This window comes from Canis lupus, chromosome 14, assembly GCF_011100685.1.
Source record: "Canis lupus familiaris isolate Mischka breed German Shepherd chromosome 14, alternate assembly UU_Cfam_GSD_1.0, whole genome shotgun sequence".
Classification (NCBI taxonomy): domain Eukaryota; kingdom Metazoa; phylum Chordata; class Mammalia; order Carnivora; family Canidae; genus Canis; species Canis lupus.
Genome location: NC_049235.1, coordinates 49,659,801 through 49,674,769, shown reverse-complemented (window position 1 = coordinate 49,674,769; position 14,969 = coordinate 49,659,801). Strand labels below are relative to the sequence as shown.

At 33.3% G+C, this 14,969-nt stretch overlaps 1 long non-coding RNA gene across 3 annotated transcripts in view; it reads right to left on the bottom strand.

Moving 5' to 3' along the window:
* Nucleotides 1–3,392: 3,392 nt before the first annotated feature.
* LOC106559688 overlaps nt 3,393–14,969 on the bottom strand; it is a 55,765-nt gene continuing 44,188 nt past the window's right edge. For 2 of the 3 annotated variants that reach the window (XR_005369725.1, XR_005369724.1), the window contains 2 exons: nt 6,388–6,584; nt 3,393–3,452 (listed from right to left, as the gene is read on the bottom strand). This is a non-coding gene — a long non-coding RNA (uncharacterized LOC106559688). The remainder of the gene's footprint in view (nt 3,453–6,387; nt 6,585–14,969) is intronic. The other variant, XR_005369726.1, reaches the window with a different exon arrangement.

Below are 14,969 nucleotides of genomic sequence, written 5' to 3'. Positions count from 1 at the left end.
GCTATGCATGGCACCAGGGAGGTAGGCAAAGGCTATTATCACACAGAACTTCATATATGAAGGAAAATAACTTGCATTTTATTGTTACCATTGGAAACCCACTGGAAATTATTAATTTACTATTGTTCTTAGGAGAGAACAAAATTTCTTAAACAGATTTGATATTTATGGCTATTAAAATGTTAAAATGTGTTGTATTGTTATATTCTTCAGACTCTTTTTGCATCATATTCTTCTTTGCCTTGGGTACAGCACAGCTGGCTATCTATCAGTCTCCTGAACTTCCATGATTCCTTGGACTACAGGGCACTTGATCATACTGCTTCTTTTACCTGAGAACTTTGAATTTTAAGTAAATGAGTGGGTAAGATTTAGACATTGTAAGAAAACAACTAATACCTAGATTTATGAAATAGCAAAACAACTGAAAATGAATAAAATAGGAAACTTTCTCCCAACTCACTTTTCACTTCTACATTGAAGATTTAGTGCCTGTGCCACCAAAGTTTCTAGGTCAGCCTTCCTCCTGATGTAAGCCTCTAGGTGTGGCTAGGAACCACTTGCAACTCTAAGTCTCAGTGCTTATATATTACAAAATCAGACAATGTTCTGTAAGATAACATCATCTTAGAAGGGGATCTGTGATGATGTATTTTATTCTGAGTTAAGTGATGTAAAAACAAGAACACAGAAAGCTGTACATTCTGGAGAGGAGTGCTTACATACAAAAGAAGACCCATAGGTTGCTTTAAATTATGACAGGAACCAGGAATGAAAAATCAGGTAAAATTCTCACCTCAGGGCAGCAGAGCTGCATTACACAAGTACCTAATACAAAGGCCTATTCAAGAGTTACTGAAAACAATTTAACCTAAAATTTTAGAACTAAGATCTATGGGAATAGAGAACATAGATACACTGTCAGTAACCTCTGGTCTGAATAGATCTCTACTGCTTCAAGACTGCATAAACTACGGGTAGAGGGAAATGAAAAAAAAATACTGAGGCCTATATAATACTTCATAATATAAAAGCATGGAACTAGTTTCTTAAAATAAGCAGAAGGAAAGTAAACCTACACAAATATTTACTTGAAGAAACAATAGGACATGTAAAACTATATTCATTTGAGTTTCCAGAAATATTAAAATAACAGTCCAAGTGAAATAAAGTATTAAAAATTAAATAAAAAGGTAACTAGGACATATAAGCAACAAATGCTTAAAAATTATAGAGGATTAAAAATTAAATGAAAAGGTAACTAGGAGATATAAGCAACAAATGCTTAAAAATTATAGAGGAATGCAGAAAACATACATGAGTTAAAAGAATCAACCAAACACAAATTCAAATCTGCAACTGGAAATGAGACTAAAACTATACTTAAAACATAATAGCTATGAAAGACATGATGGTTATCAAAGGCAGAGAATATATAGTAAATACAGAGAGAATACAGTTCTTTCATGAATGAACTATGTTTCTAAAAAATTAACTAGAATAAATAAAATATTTAAAAAACAGAAAAAAATATTCAAAAATAATCTCAGCACACCATATGTTTGTGTGTATTTAAATTAACCTATTGACTACAAAAATTTACTACATTCCTGGTTCAAAGAATGCGAAAAGAATCTCAGTTTGACATATTCTAGGAAAGCTTTAAATCTTAATGATAAAGAAAATACAATCATAAACACCCATGCTTAAAAAAAATAAGTGACCATTTTTAGGGAAAGTAATGTAATTCTGCTTTATTAATACACTTGCAAAAGCTGCCATGAATGTGTAAAGACAATCTAAAGAGATTTTTGAATATGCAAAATCGGAACACAAGGTAGAAGATGATCCTGCACCAGAAATGTATTAATTGAAAATAGGGACTATAGTGGAGGAAGTTAGATTGATATTATGTCATAAGCCCTGATTCTATCTCATATTATTACCTGTGTGATATATATTCTATATATTTAAAATTAAGTTTAGATTACTCATTAAATCAACATATATTTTTTCAGCACCAATACATCATGGACTATGCCAGGCAACAGACTGATGACAAAAAAATTGTGGCCAATAGAGTAACAAAATTGCCAAAGGAACAATATTGATACTTAAAAGATGACATAAAAATTAATAATAATTATACAAGTGTATGTATATACACAGATCTTAATGCATTGAGAGAAATTGGGGAGTGAGAGAGTATTATGCTAAGTTCTTCATTTTACATTAAGAGGGAGCCATAAGTAATGCAATTGCTCTTGCATACGACAATTTGAAAATCATAATGCTAATCACATGTATTATTTTAAATCTATTGTGTAAACTCTAAATAATTTCTAATATATGTAAAATAAAGATATGCATATAATTAATACTATAATTAATGAAAATAATTTAATAGCTTGAAATTAATATATAAAATGACATACCACATATTATCACATTTTTAAAAATTAAATTTCCCATTAAGAGAAAATATCTGTTTGATGGGATAAAAGCAATAGATTGCAAGAATATACTATTTATTTGAAAAGTAATTGCAAGAATATACTATTTATTTGAAAAGTATCTAAAGCACAAGAGTAAAAAGGTAAAAATATAAAATGATATATGAACATAGTTTTGAAGATAGAGGATTTCAAATGTTTTTATAACATGACATATATGAGATGGGTACAGGTAAATCATATTCCCAAATACTTGTACTTGTTAGCATATAATGAATGTTATATGTATATAGGTTTTATATATAGGAATTATAGATTTTACAATTTGTAACTTGTATATTTCCAGTTTTTTTTTTTTTTTTCTTAAAAGGTATATACTTTAAATTGGGAAAAAGGAGGTGGAATTTTTATGAAAAAACAAAATCTTTTGTCTTATTTACTGTTTTGTTTTTTACAGAATATTTCTCATCTTCCCTGCCTAATTAACCAGCCAGGTCAGTACTTTGTTATTTTAGCAAAGATGAATAAATCTGGGAATTAATGGCTATCAACAGGGAATATTCTTAGATATCATGACCTTGATTTTAATGTCTCTAGAAATATGAGATATTAAATGAGCTGGAACTTGTTTATTTTTCATCATTTGAAGTAATATTTATTCTTACCTGACGCACCTGCCCCCAAAGCTCTTGAGATTAATCGTTCTACTTTCCTACCAATTGACAGCTTTGAAGTGTTTATTTCATTTGAAATGTTATGCATACACTGCAACTGTTTATTTTTTTTATTTTTTTATTTTTATTTTTTTATTTATTTATGATAGTCACACACACAGAGAGAGAGAGAGAGAGAGAGAGAGAGAGGCAGAGACACAGGCAGAGGGAGAAGCAGGCTCCATGCACCGGGAGCCCGACGTGGGACTCGATCCCGGGTCTCCAGGATCGCGCCCTGGGCCAAAGGCAGGCGCCAAACCGCTGCGCTACCCAGGGATCCCTGCAACTGTTTAAATAGAGAAAAAAACAACATCACGATTCCAATTTGAGGTACAATTTAAATTTTAAAATAGTTATTCTAATCATTTTTATAAGGCTACTTTAACCAATCATCAGCTCTCCACTTGTTCTAGGATTCCCATGTCCAGACAGCAGTATTTGTTATTCCTGCAAAGTACTCTTCTGTTCCAAAGCATTTCTGATTATTCCAGGCTCACATACCCAGGCTAATTTCTTAAAAATCCCTTACATATTTTCCTTTTGTTAAATCCCACCTTAAAATACCATTACTAGTGATTTACTTTTGCTTTTTCTCCCCTCTTTGTAAGAAAGTCTTCCTGCCTCTTTTCCCTTCCATTTATCCCTGAGATCTTTTAATCCTTCTTCTCTTTTTAATGCTGGCAGATTAAATTCAGCCCCAGTTTTTCTCCACAGACATGTATATCCTAATTTATGCCAAAGCTCAGCAGAGCAAAAGGGCTTCTAATAAACAGGACTCTCCTGAATTAGAAAGTATTCTATAAGCCTTCATTTTGAAGTCTTATTCCTTCCCCAAAATGAGTATTTCTTCCTAATACGAAGCATACTCTCCTCAAATGGAGGCAGTGAATTAAGATTTTTCTGTCTCCTTCCACTACCATAATATAGCTCATACCATTATAAAAATGTGGTCCCACAACCAGCCTCAGCAGCTCCTGTGACCATGTTAGCAATGCAGATTCCTGGGCCCTCATCTCTATCTACTGAATCAGAAATTTTACTTTTTCTGGTGATTCTGATACACACAAAAGTTAACAACCAATGAATATAGTCTGCAGTGACATTTAAAAAAGGTAACATGCATGCTCTCAAAATATATTTCTATGTGATCAGGTCATATTAAGAATGCCAGAATAGGGATGGGAATGGGGATGGAGCACTGAGGAGATACCTGTACATTCCAGAGTTCTGGGCATGCTACTCTGAGCTTGTCTCATCCCTACCTTCAATATTCAATAGCACCTTTGAGTCAGTTTACTCTGCTCCCACCTGATTCCTCCGTCACATTCCTCCAGTCTACACTAATTCATTGTTGGATTCGTATACTCCCAGCCTGGATCCTAAATGTTCCAAAACTTTCTCTGTGCTTTCCACTGACAGAGTTCACCATCTCTTCCAAGAGACTTAATGTCTGTTCAAGGGCTCTTTGTGTCCTTTCCCTAATTTCCTGTTTCTACAGACCTGAACCACTTGGTAATGTCAAAGGACTGGTATAATTTCACTAATCCTAATAAGGAATCGTATCAATGAAATAATTTACTGCACATTTGAAACTAGTCTCTTTTTGCCCATTTAATCATATAGAATTGGTCCAACCAATGAACAATATGGTATGACTCCAAAATATTTTTACTCCATTTTTAAAGTAATTATTGAAATTTTAGTTTTTTTTTTCCTCCAAGCCTCTAATTATCATTACTGAATGGCAGACTTGTGACAGGTTTCAAAGACTTGAAGATATTTTGTCCTATACACTATGATAACAGGTGAGGATTTTGTTTGTTTGTTTGTTTTAAGATTTAATTTATTCATGAGAGAGAGAGAGAGAGAGAGAGAGAAAGAGACAGAGACACAGGCAGAGGGAGAAGCAGGCTCCATGCAGGGAGCCCGACATGGGACTCGATCCTGGATCTCCAGGACCACACCCTGGGCTGAAGGCAGAGCTAAACCACTGAGCTACCCAGGCTGCCCCAGGTGAGGATTTTAATGAGATTGGAGGTATCATGTCCTGAGGAGGGAAAGACAAGTACTACCTGCAGAGAAACAAGGTAGAAGCCTTTGATAAGTCTGAGTGAAGAATTATGATAATAATTTGGCTGAAAATTGGCATAATAAAGCTTCAGGCAAGCAGAAAAACTCAAGGAAAATATATAACACTTCGAAATAGCTAGAATAAAGAGGAGGTGAGAAAAAAGTACTAAAAATTATTCTCAGATTTCTGTCGTACATCAGTAGATGGTGAGGGAACCATTCAGTAAGTTAAGAAGTCCGAGAAAAGAAGCAGGGGATGGGGTGGGGATCTTGTCTTCTACAATAACCACCTAAGAGATCTTTTTGTTTCCTTTCTCACCTCTGTTTTGGAGACAGAGGCAGTCATAATAACCTTTACCAATTATTTATATGTAAAGTTTTGATTATCATATGTGAGAATATATATTGAGAATATATGTTCTCAATTCAATATATTCTCAATTTCACATAAGAGGAAACTGAAACAGAGAGGTGGACGGCTTATTCAGAATCACATAGTTAATAAGTGGTAGAAATCAAACTTTAGAGTTCAAACCTTGAGCTTTTGCACATTTGCCTACCCAAAACTGAGAAGTGATACATATTCATCCTTGATCAGCCTAACTCTTCCTGGAGTAACTCAGTCTAACTGTAATATTGGACCCTTTCCTGTGGCATACATTTTTTTCTAAGAATTGCTTCTTCTTAGCAGATTCCCAAATCAGGCCTATCTCTCTACAATGTTTGTTCTATTAAATTCCCTCATACTGTACCTCATCATAAACAGTATACATTTCTAAACCAAGATCTCTTAAAATTCATGGAATAAGAGAATCTTGGCATAATTTAATTGGCACACTATTTTTTCTTCTTAGTGGCACATGCAATTGGTACATCTTACAAATAAAGCCATCTTAGATTCTTTAAAAATTCTTTATGTCCTGATTTTGTATCTTTAGAGAAGCTCGTACAGACACTCATCCGTGGAGCCACCCAGGCGTCCCTATTCTGCTAATTTTTACTTGAATTATTTAAGGCTATAATATGCTTTTTAAATTTTTATATTCTTATGAATCAGAACATATCAAGTGTTTTATTTTTAGTAATTATTTATGTATATTTAATGTAATTGTTGATATGATTAGATTTTAATCCATCATCCTGTTACTTACTCTCTACTACCCTGATGCAAGGGGACCAGTTCTATGACCCTCGTTTCAGTGGGTCATTAAGTGGTCGCTTCCCCAGGCAATGGAGGTGGCCCATTTTGGGGTAGGATGTAGAACCTCCCAGGCAGGTTTGCTCTTACTGAGCTGACAGGAATTGTCCAGTGGAAGTTTTAAGCCTTTAGTTGTGAACATTCATCCTGCTGGTAAAAGAAACTGAAGTAAGATAGGGGGAAAAAAAGGACCCATTACACTCTTAGAAATCAAATAACTTTTGGATACAATGAATATAAATAGAGTCTAAATAAAGGCAGCGTTAGGACTTAGTTTTAGCTGCTTTTTATAAGAAGAAGCCTTGCCAGTTTTAGGCTTATCCTATAGAGTTGAGTTTGTTGAAAAAGTAGAGTGTTACCATATATCTTGCAAAATATATTTTTACAGGGCTGCCTATAAATCACATCTCTAGTTAGTCTCAGAACTTCTAAATTATTCAAGTTAAACCTGAATATTTTATCTTGGAATATCTGAAACATCTAATGTTTAATGTCAGTTACCTTTGTTAGATATCAAGAGAAGTTTTATATTTCTTTTTATTTAAATTGAATAAAGTTTTGAATTTGAATAATTTCCAATTCAGAGGTGAAAATCCCAGAAAAAAAAACTGATAACTTTGATACCTTAAAATTAGCAATTCAGATTTATACAAAGAGAGTAGAATCATCAATTTTGTTTAAATATAAACATGTATTCTCTTTGTAAAGAGAAAAATGAGCTCCAGAGAATTCTTTAAGTCATTTTGTGCCTTCTACAAGTGGTATATAACTTCCTTCCTATTAGTTTTGCCAATATGGTTATCATCTTTGTGCGTAATATTTACAATCATCTGCTTGTCTTCTCTCATGTATTTAGAATGCTTATGAGAGGAAGTCCTTTGTAATACAATTTGGTAATGAATATTTTTTTAAAATACCAAAGTTGAATTTTTATACCTGACATCACAACAATTAAAAATATTTATTCAAAACAACCTTCTTCTTGGTGTTTACTAGTCATTGAACATTCATTGTATTGCATGCAATGCTCTTTTGTTTTCTTTTCCTCCTCCAAAGAAATGGAAATCATTTTATTCAACTTTAGCCAGCAAAGAATTCTCACCAAAGACGTATGAATTTATACACACTTCTAATCTTCTGAGGGTGATCTATAATACCTGTTTTCAATTAAAGTGCAAGAAATACCCTGTATAATGCATGTTCTGTCAGAAAAGCAATATGGGAAATGAACACTAACATTTCATGAGGCTGCTACATCACTTCATATTTGAAAAGGGAAGTCAATCAGTATTTGAAATAAAATTGTTGATATGCATTTTATGTTAACTACTGCATTACATGGTTATAGAGGAAATATAATAGGGAACCCTACCTTTCAAAATTTTTGTATTATAACTGGTGGCATCCTAGCATGATAGGACCCAAAAAGAAGAAAAGAAATTCTGACCTTGGGCACCTGAGTGGGAAGAAATAGTACTGATGGGATACAAAATTAATGAGACTTGGAATAAAAGAAATAACACAAAAAGCAGAAGAGTTGCCTTTGCTTACATTCTACAAGCATTTGCTTCATGGAGCAAATAATTAATCAATCTGTTAATAATGGGAGGTGGAAAAGCCTTAAAATGGGTTTCACAAAATAAGCAAATCTTTGTACACCTCCTACCTTAGAAATAAAACCTTAGGATCTTTAAGAGAAAAATGTTGCAAACCTTCTAAGAGGATTCATAGTGTTAGCCTGACAGTCTCTGAGACTTATATTGAGAAGCTTTTGTGAACATTAATCTACTTCCCAATGAGTCATCTTGACAGATTCAAGAATAAAAATCAAGGATTGGTCAATTGTCATTCTCTCACCTTCCCTGGCAATTCATTTGGCATTGTGCAAACCTACACACAGAGCTTAGCATGAAAGACTCTGTGAAGAGCGCTTGAAATTGAAATGTTTGAAATTTCAAAGGACTTAAATGAAGTTGGGTTATCCTGGCCTCATTTTCCTGGTCAGTGAAGGCTTTTCAGGGAGTGAAAGCCTATATTTTAGCCGTGTATTCTATGTAATTAAAAGAATCTTCACATAAGACATCTGTTTTAATTAAAGCTGGAAAATGGAATGCTTCATTTGAAAAACAAAGCTATCTCTTTTCTCAGCTTTCTAGTCTGTAGGTACTTGCCTGAATTTAAAATCAGAAATGTTTAAATGGTAACAGCAATACATTGGCAGATCTCCCCAGCCCTCTGAAATATCAGAGAGTCATTTCCATTTGAGTGCACTTACATAATTAGTGTTCAACCCACCATCTACGGCACTGGAGTGTCTAATAATTCTGCCAGAAATAAAACAAAAACAAAATAAAAAAACAAACATCATCATGTGTTAGTTGTACTGTTTAATGCACTAACAACTAAAAACTGTCCCCATCTGGGGATTTGAGTAGACTCTAGCAGGGTCAATGACAGATAAAGAGAATGAACTGGAGCTGGTGAGAACTTCTGGAGCAAGGAGAAAACAGCAATGGTACTCAGTAGGCATCCTTAGAGAACACTAGCACTAATTCCAGAAACACAAAACCAACAAGGCTGCGAAAAGATGAGAAAAATTCAGATACAGCTCTCTGAAATAGAAGAAGGGTCGTGGGGTGAGTATGAAGCAAGGCTGACCCAAAACATCTACTGCAAGTGTGCCTGGTTACTGTTCTTTGCTGAGGCAGCAAGTTTCAAAAGGTGAGGTTGGAGCAAAGGTGTGAGATAGGATAAACAGGTTAAGAAGCAAGACTGAAATCTATAAAATGAGATAATGATACATTATGTATTTGAAATTTATTGTAGTGCCTGGTACAGAGAAGGTTTCAGGGCATTAAGTTGCTGTCATTAAAATTCTTGCTTGTCAAACTCTCAAAATATATATCAACTTGTTTTTGTTACTTCAGTTATATGTTTAATTTGAAAATAAATAGTATCCTCTGATATGCCCTACACTAATGCACCTTAGCCTAATCTCCAACAATACCCACTAGCATAGAGGGCATACCTGCTGAGATGACTGGCTTCTTGGATATGGTACCCACATTGCCATCTACTGGAAATTACTTCAAGTTACAGACAGAGATACAAAATGAGCAAGGATGCTGCTAAAAGAACTCAACTTTATGTACAGTGACATAATGGTGAAATTTCTGATGGATAAGAAAGGTAGAAATAAGCACTGTGTGATAACCCTGCTTTCATTTCTAAATGAACATGGTCTGCGTGAATTCCTTCATTCAACATGTCTTACAGGATTTCATTGGTGCTATCAACACCTCATCACCTGATTATTCTAAATGTTCTGTTTTTTATACATGGTGATATTACAAACTTTTATTAAGAAAGGAAAAAAAAAAAAAAACAGGGATGTCCGGGTGACTCAGTGGTTGAGCGTCTGCCTTTGACCCAGGGCATGGTCCTGGGGTCCCAGGATGGAGTCCTACATCAGGCTCCCTGCATGGAGCCTGCTTCTTCTCCCTCTGCCTATGTCTCTGCTTCTCTCTCTCTGTCTGTGTCTCTCATGAATAAATAAATAAAATAAATAAAATCAAGAAAGAAAGAAAGAAAGAAAGAAAGAAAGAAAGAAAGAAAGAAAGAAAGAAAGAAAGAAAGAAAGAAAGAAAGAAAGAAAGAAAGAAGAAAGAAAGATTGAATTTATTCCATAAGGAAAATTATCAGTACTTCTTAAGTTCAATTTTTATTCTAAACACTGATATTTTGATATTGTATATTCTTAGTATTCTTTTCATCATGTTTACTCAAAGTAAATAGAAAAGAAATGCCATGTACCATAACAAGTATAATTTAAGGCAAATAGCACAGATATTTGAAAACCAAGGAAAATGTAATATAATGCATCAAAATATAGACTTTAAAATTTATAGCTAATAAATTAGGCCCGGCAAGACTGGTCATAAAACCATAGCCATGTGATAGCAACACTTAGAGTGATACCAAGCTTGTGAGGGAGTATGATTTAATTTAATCATAACTAGACAAAGCCTCTTTAGAGGGTTCAATTTCCATTAATTTTTGAAAATGAGATCTTGAGGATCTGGAAATGATTTTTAAAAATCAAATTAAATTCTGAGGGTACCAACAATGTATGGTATTTGTCTAAACAAGAAGTGAGATTTCTTATTATTTCAAAAATGTGCTGATTCCAAATAAAATGTATCAAAAATTATGTCATTATTAGGAATTATTTTACATAATAAAGTACAACCATCAGAAAGCTTATTGTATGGGGAATTTTGCATTCTTCTTCACCAGGAATTAGCAAATGTTAAGAAATGAAAAAGTTCAGTATCTATCATTTATCAATATCTGTAAATATTGCAGAAGTGATTTGTATTCGCAACAATGTATGTATGTGTCTGCCTTCTGATCTTTGAATTACACTTCTTAAAATATATTGCATCAGTCTTGTAGAATTATATGACAGCAAAGATCCTTGAAAGCCTATCTTATTCATCCTGTTGACTTCAGTTGGAAATTGCATGAGAGTCATGCTAGACAGGTGAGTCCTATTATTCAATAACTACACAGTAGCAGAATCCATGATTCTCTCCCAAATAAGTCTATTCTTGAATTCAATGACCTTTGCTATCAAAACAGTCCTCAATATACGTGCCTGAATTTACGCTGCCTTAGGTTAAATCTATTTCTTCAGTGGAAAGAGAGAACAACATGACATTGTACACTTAGGATTTTATCAGTGAGTTCCACTGAATGACAGCTAATCACGGGAACCTTCGCTAAAAATCCCTTTCTTGTCAAAATTAATGTTTTAATATTAGATTTATATTATATGCTAGTCTCAGCTTTCTCTATTAAGGAATAAATTTGTTCATTTATCCACAGAGATCCCTTTCTATATTACAGGGTTATTGTTTTTAAGCTTAAGGGAAAGTTTCAGTATCCTGTTTTAGCTTTGACATTTCTGAGGAACAAATTATGAGTTCTTTACCTGGATTTCAGTATATTGATTTTCTTTAGTATTTTGGATTCAGTTTTTTTCTGTAGCAAGAGAACAATAGACTTATCATCCCAGGAGATTTACCCTTGGTCATACATTGGTTAGTATGACAGAGAAACACTATAGAAAGTAATATCCAGCCAAAAAGTTCGACTTAGAGAGAGAGGCTGTAATGCTTTTCCAAAGTCTCCACTCACCTTCCCTAAAGTCCTGAAGACAGTCTCTTAGATATTTCCCATTGCCACAGAACACTGATCCCAAATAGAAGCCTGGGTTTATCGATTGTAATGCCTCTCTCCACCTTAGGAGAGGGTTTTAGGCTTAATGACCTAGTTCAATTGAACTGAACCATCATCAGAGTTTGTGATGAAATCTAGGTACATCCAATCAAATCTCTCACTGGTGCTCGTGTCTACATCGGCTTTTATAGCCTTCTTCTTTTCTGATTTAGTGATTTCAGTCTAAGGAAAACGATGTATCTTCTCTAACTAAATCAAGACTCTGAGTCGGCGTAGCATATAGAAAGTCATTCCCAAAGATGATCTCTTTCAAGAGACCAATAATGTCATATAGTTTGTAACTGATTCCTTTTCATTTTATTCTTTCCTTTTCTATCCTCTTTGGTTTAAATACATCTACTCCAAAATAGAAAAGTGCTTAGGAAGAATAAATTTGGTTAATCTTGCAGATCATCCAATTAGAGTAACAAAAATCGCTCACTAGAACAATCCACAGATTCATCCGGTCTGCAAGCCTTTCTATAGCTATGTTGTATGTCGTGCACTTTGTTAGGTGTTACAATTTCATCAATAAATATGTTCCATTACGAGAAATGAGTATTTTGGAAAATAGTTTAATCTGAAATATGTACATGTTTGGCCTTTTCAATTTGGTCCTTTGAATCCTAAAATACAAAATGTATTTTATGTACCCACATGAAAGTCGAGTAGAATTTCAAAATCGTAGAAAGTTATCAATCATAGCAAATGGTTTTCCAAAATAGTGATGCTAAATTTTACTTCACTAGAAGTGTGTGAGAGACCCTGTTGTTTCAAACTCTTGTGAAAATGGTACCGTCAATCTTTACAGGCATTTGGGAGAGTGTTTAGTGGTATACTGTAATGGTTTTGACTTGCATCCCCACAATGATTAATGAAGTTCTACACCTTTTCATATTTTTATTAGTCATTTTGATATCCTGTTTTATGAAGTGCCTATTCAAGTCTCCTTCCCAATTTCTTTTGGACTGTGTTCCTCCTTCTGATTTGTACATTTTCTATATTCTGGATGTGTCCTTTCTAATTATATGAATTGCAAATATTTTCATTCATTATGTCTTTTCTTGATGGTTATTTTTGATACACAATTTCAATGTAATCTGATTTATTGTTTTTATTGTTAATGCTTTAGGAAACCTATTCAAAAATATTTCTCTACCCAAGGTCATAAGATGTTCTCCATGTTTTCTAAAATCTTTCATGTTTTGTCTTCCGAATTTTGCAATGTACATGCAATTGTTACTTAATGACATGAAAAAAGGTCAAGTTCTTTTTGTTTCTATACAGATATCCAGTTGGCACTGTCCCATTAGTTGAAACAACAATTTTTGCACACAAATTTATAGCATCACCCTTGCACTATATAAAGTTCCATATATTCACAATTCTGTTCTAATATGTTTGTTCTATTCTATTGATATATTTGTTAACTTAGCCAATACCAACTCTCATAATCATTGTTGCTATATGCTGGGACAAGTTCTATCACCTCTTATGTTTTCAACAGTGTCTTGGCTGGGAAATACTACTTGCGTTAGCAAATTGATATCACCTTACCAATATTCAGATAAAATGTGCTGTATTTTTCTGGAATAGTACTGAATACAAAAATCTATTTGGGGCAACTAACATCTTTAAGTTATTAAATCTCTTAATCCTTGGACCAGGTATATGCTTCCATTTATTTAGGTCTTTTGTTTTTTTCAAATTTTTATTTAAAGTCTAGTTATTTAACAGATAGTATAATACTGGTTTCAGGAGTAGAATTTAGTGATTTGTCACTTACATATAACATCCAGTACTTAACACAACAAATGCCCTCTTTAATTTTAAAATCTATCTTATTACTTTAAAATATATCTTAATAATATTTCTAGTGTTTTCTGCAGCAATTTTTCACACATTCCAATGTATTTGAAATATTTTGATGCTACTGCAAAGGCCATATATACATACATATAATTTCATTTCTACCCTTTGACATGGTATCCAACAAGTTTGTCAAATTTGAATATTAATTATAGCAATGTATTATGGATTCTTTCTTCCTTTTCTATGCTTTTGCCTTTTCTTTTTTTCTTGCTAATTACTCTGGCTAGGATTTCAGGTATGATGCTTATTAGAAGTACAAGATATCTCTGTTTTAGTATTAATCTCTGAAAGAAACATTCAATATTTCACTTAAATATAAAGCCTCTGCAATGTTTTCTATGCCTATCCATTATCAGATTAAGGAAGTTCTTTCTATTCATAATTTGTTAGAATTCTTAAGTCATAAATATATGTTTAATTTTACCAAGTACCTTCTCCATACTGATATGGGACATTATATATTTGTGCTTTATTCTGTTAATATGAGTACGTTAACTGGCTGATTATTGAAGGTTAAACCAACCCTATATTCCTGGAATAAACCTAATTTGATCGTGATACATCATCCTTTTTATATACTACTGAATTGATATGCTTTTATTTTGCTTATAATTTTTTAATCTGTGCTTAAAGTTGGCCTCCATTTTACCTTTCTTTCTTTCTTTCTTTCTTTCTTTTTCTTTCTTTTCTTTCTTTCTTTCTTTCTTTCTTCTTTCTTTCTTTCTTTCTTTCTCTTTTCTTTCTTTCTTTCTTTCTTTCTTTCTTTCTTTCTTTCTTTCTTTCTTTCTTTCTTTCTTTCTTTTTCTTCTCTTTCTTTTCTGTTTAAATATTTTATCTATTTATTCATGAGAGAGACAGAGAGAGAGAGGCAGAGACCTAGGCAGAGGAAGAAGCAGGCTCCATGCAGGGAGCCCGAGGTGGGACTGGATCCCAGGTCACCAGGATCATGCCTTGGGCTGAAGGTGGTGCTAAACCGCTGGGCCACCGGGGCTGCCCCTTATTTTTTAACTTTTCTTTAAAGTGGGTATCATTTTTTTGTTCCTGACTTTCCAAAGAAAATATTTTTTAGAACATGTTTTCTTTTTCTATGTATTTTATTATCCTGTGTACATATATATGAACCTTAAGTAACATTTTTTTTTCAAAATAGCTAATATAGGAAGCACTTAGAAAGGCAATTTGAGAAATCTTATATTTAAATAAATATATTAACTGATAACTGTTCTCTAAAGCTTATGTTTCCAAATATTTTTTTCATATTGTCTCTCTAAAACAGTGTTTAAATGTATACATGATTCAGAACAGGTGATTTCCAACTTTCCTAAAAATTCAAAGCTCACATGATAGTTAAAAAGCTTTCTACCTTATCCATTTAATCATTTA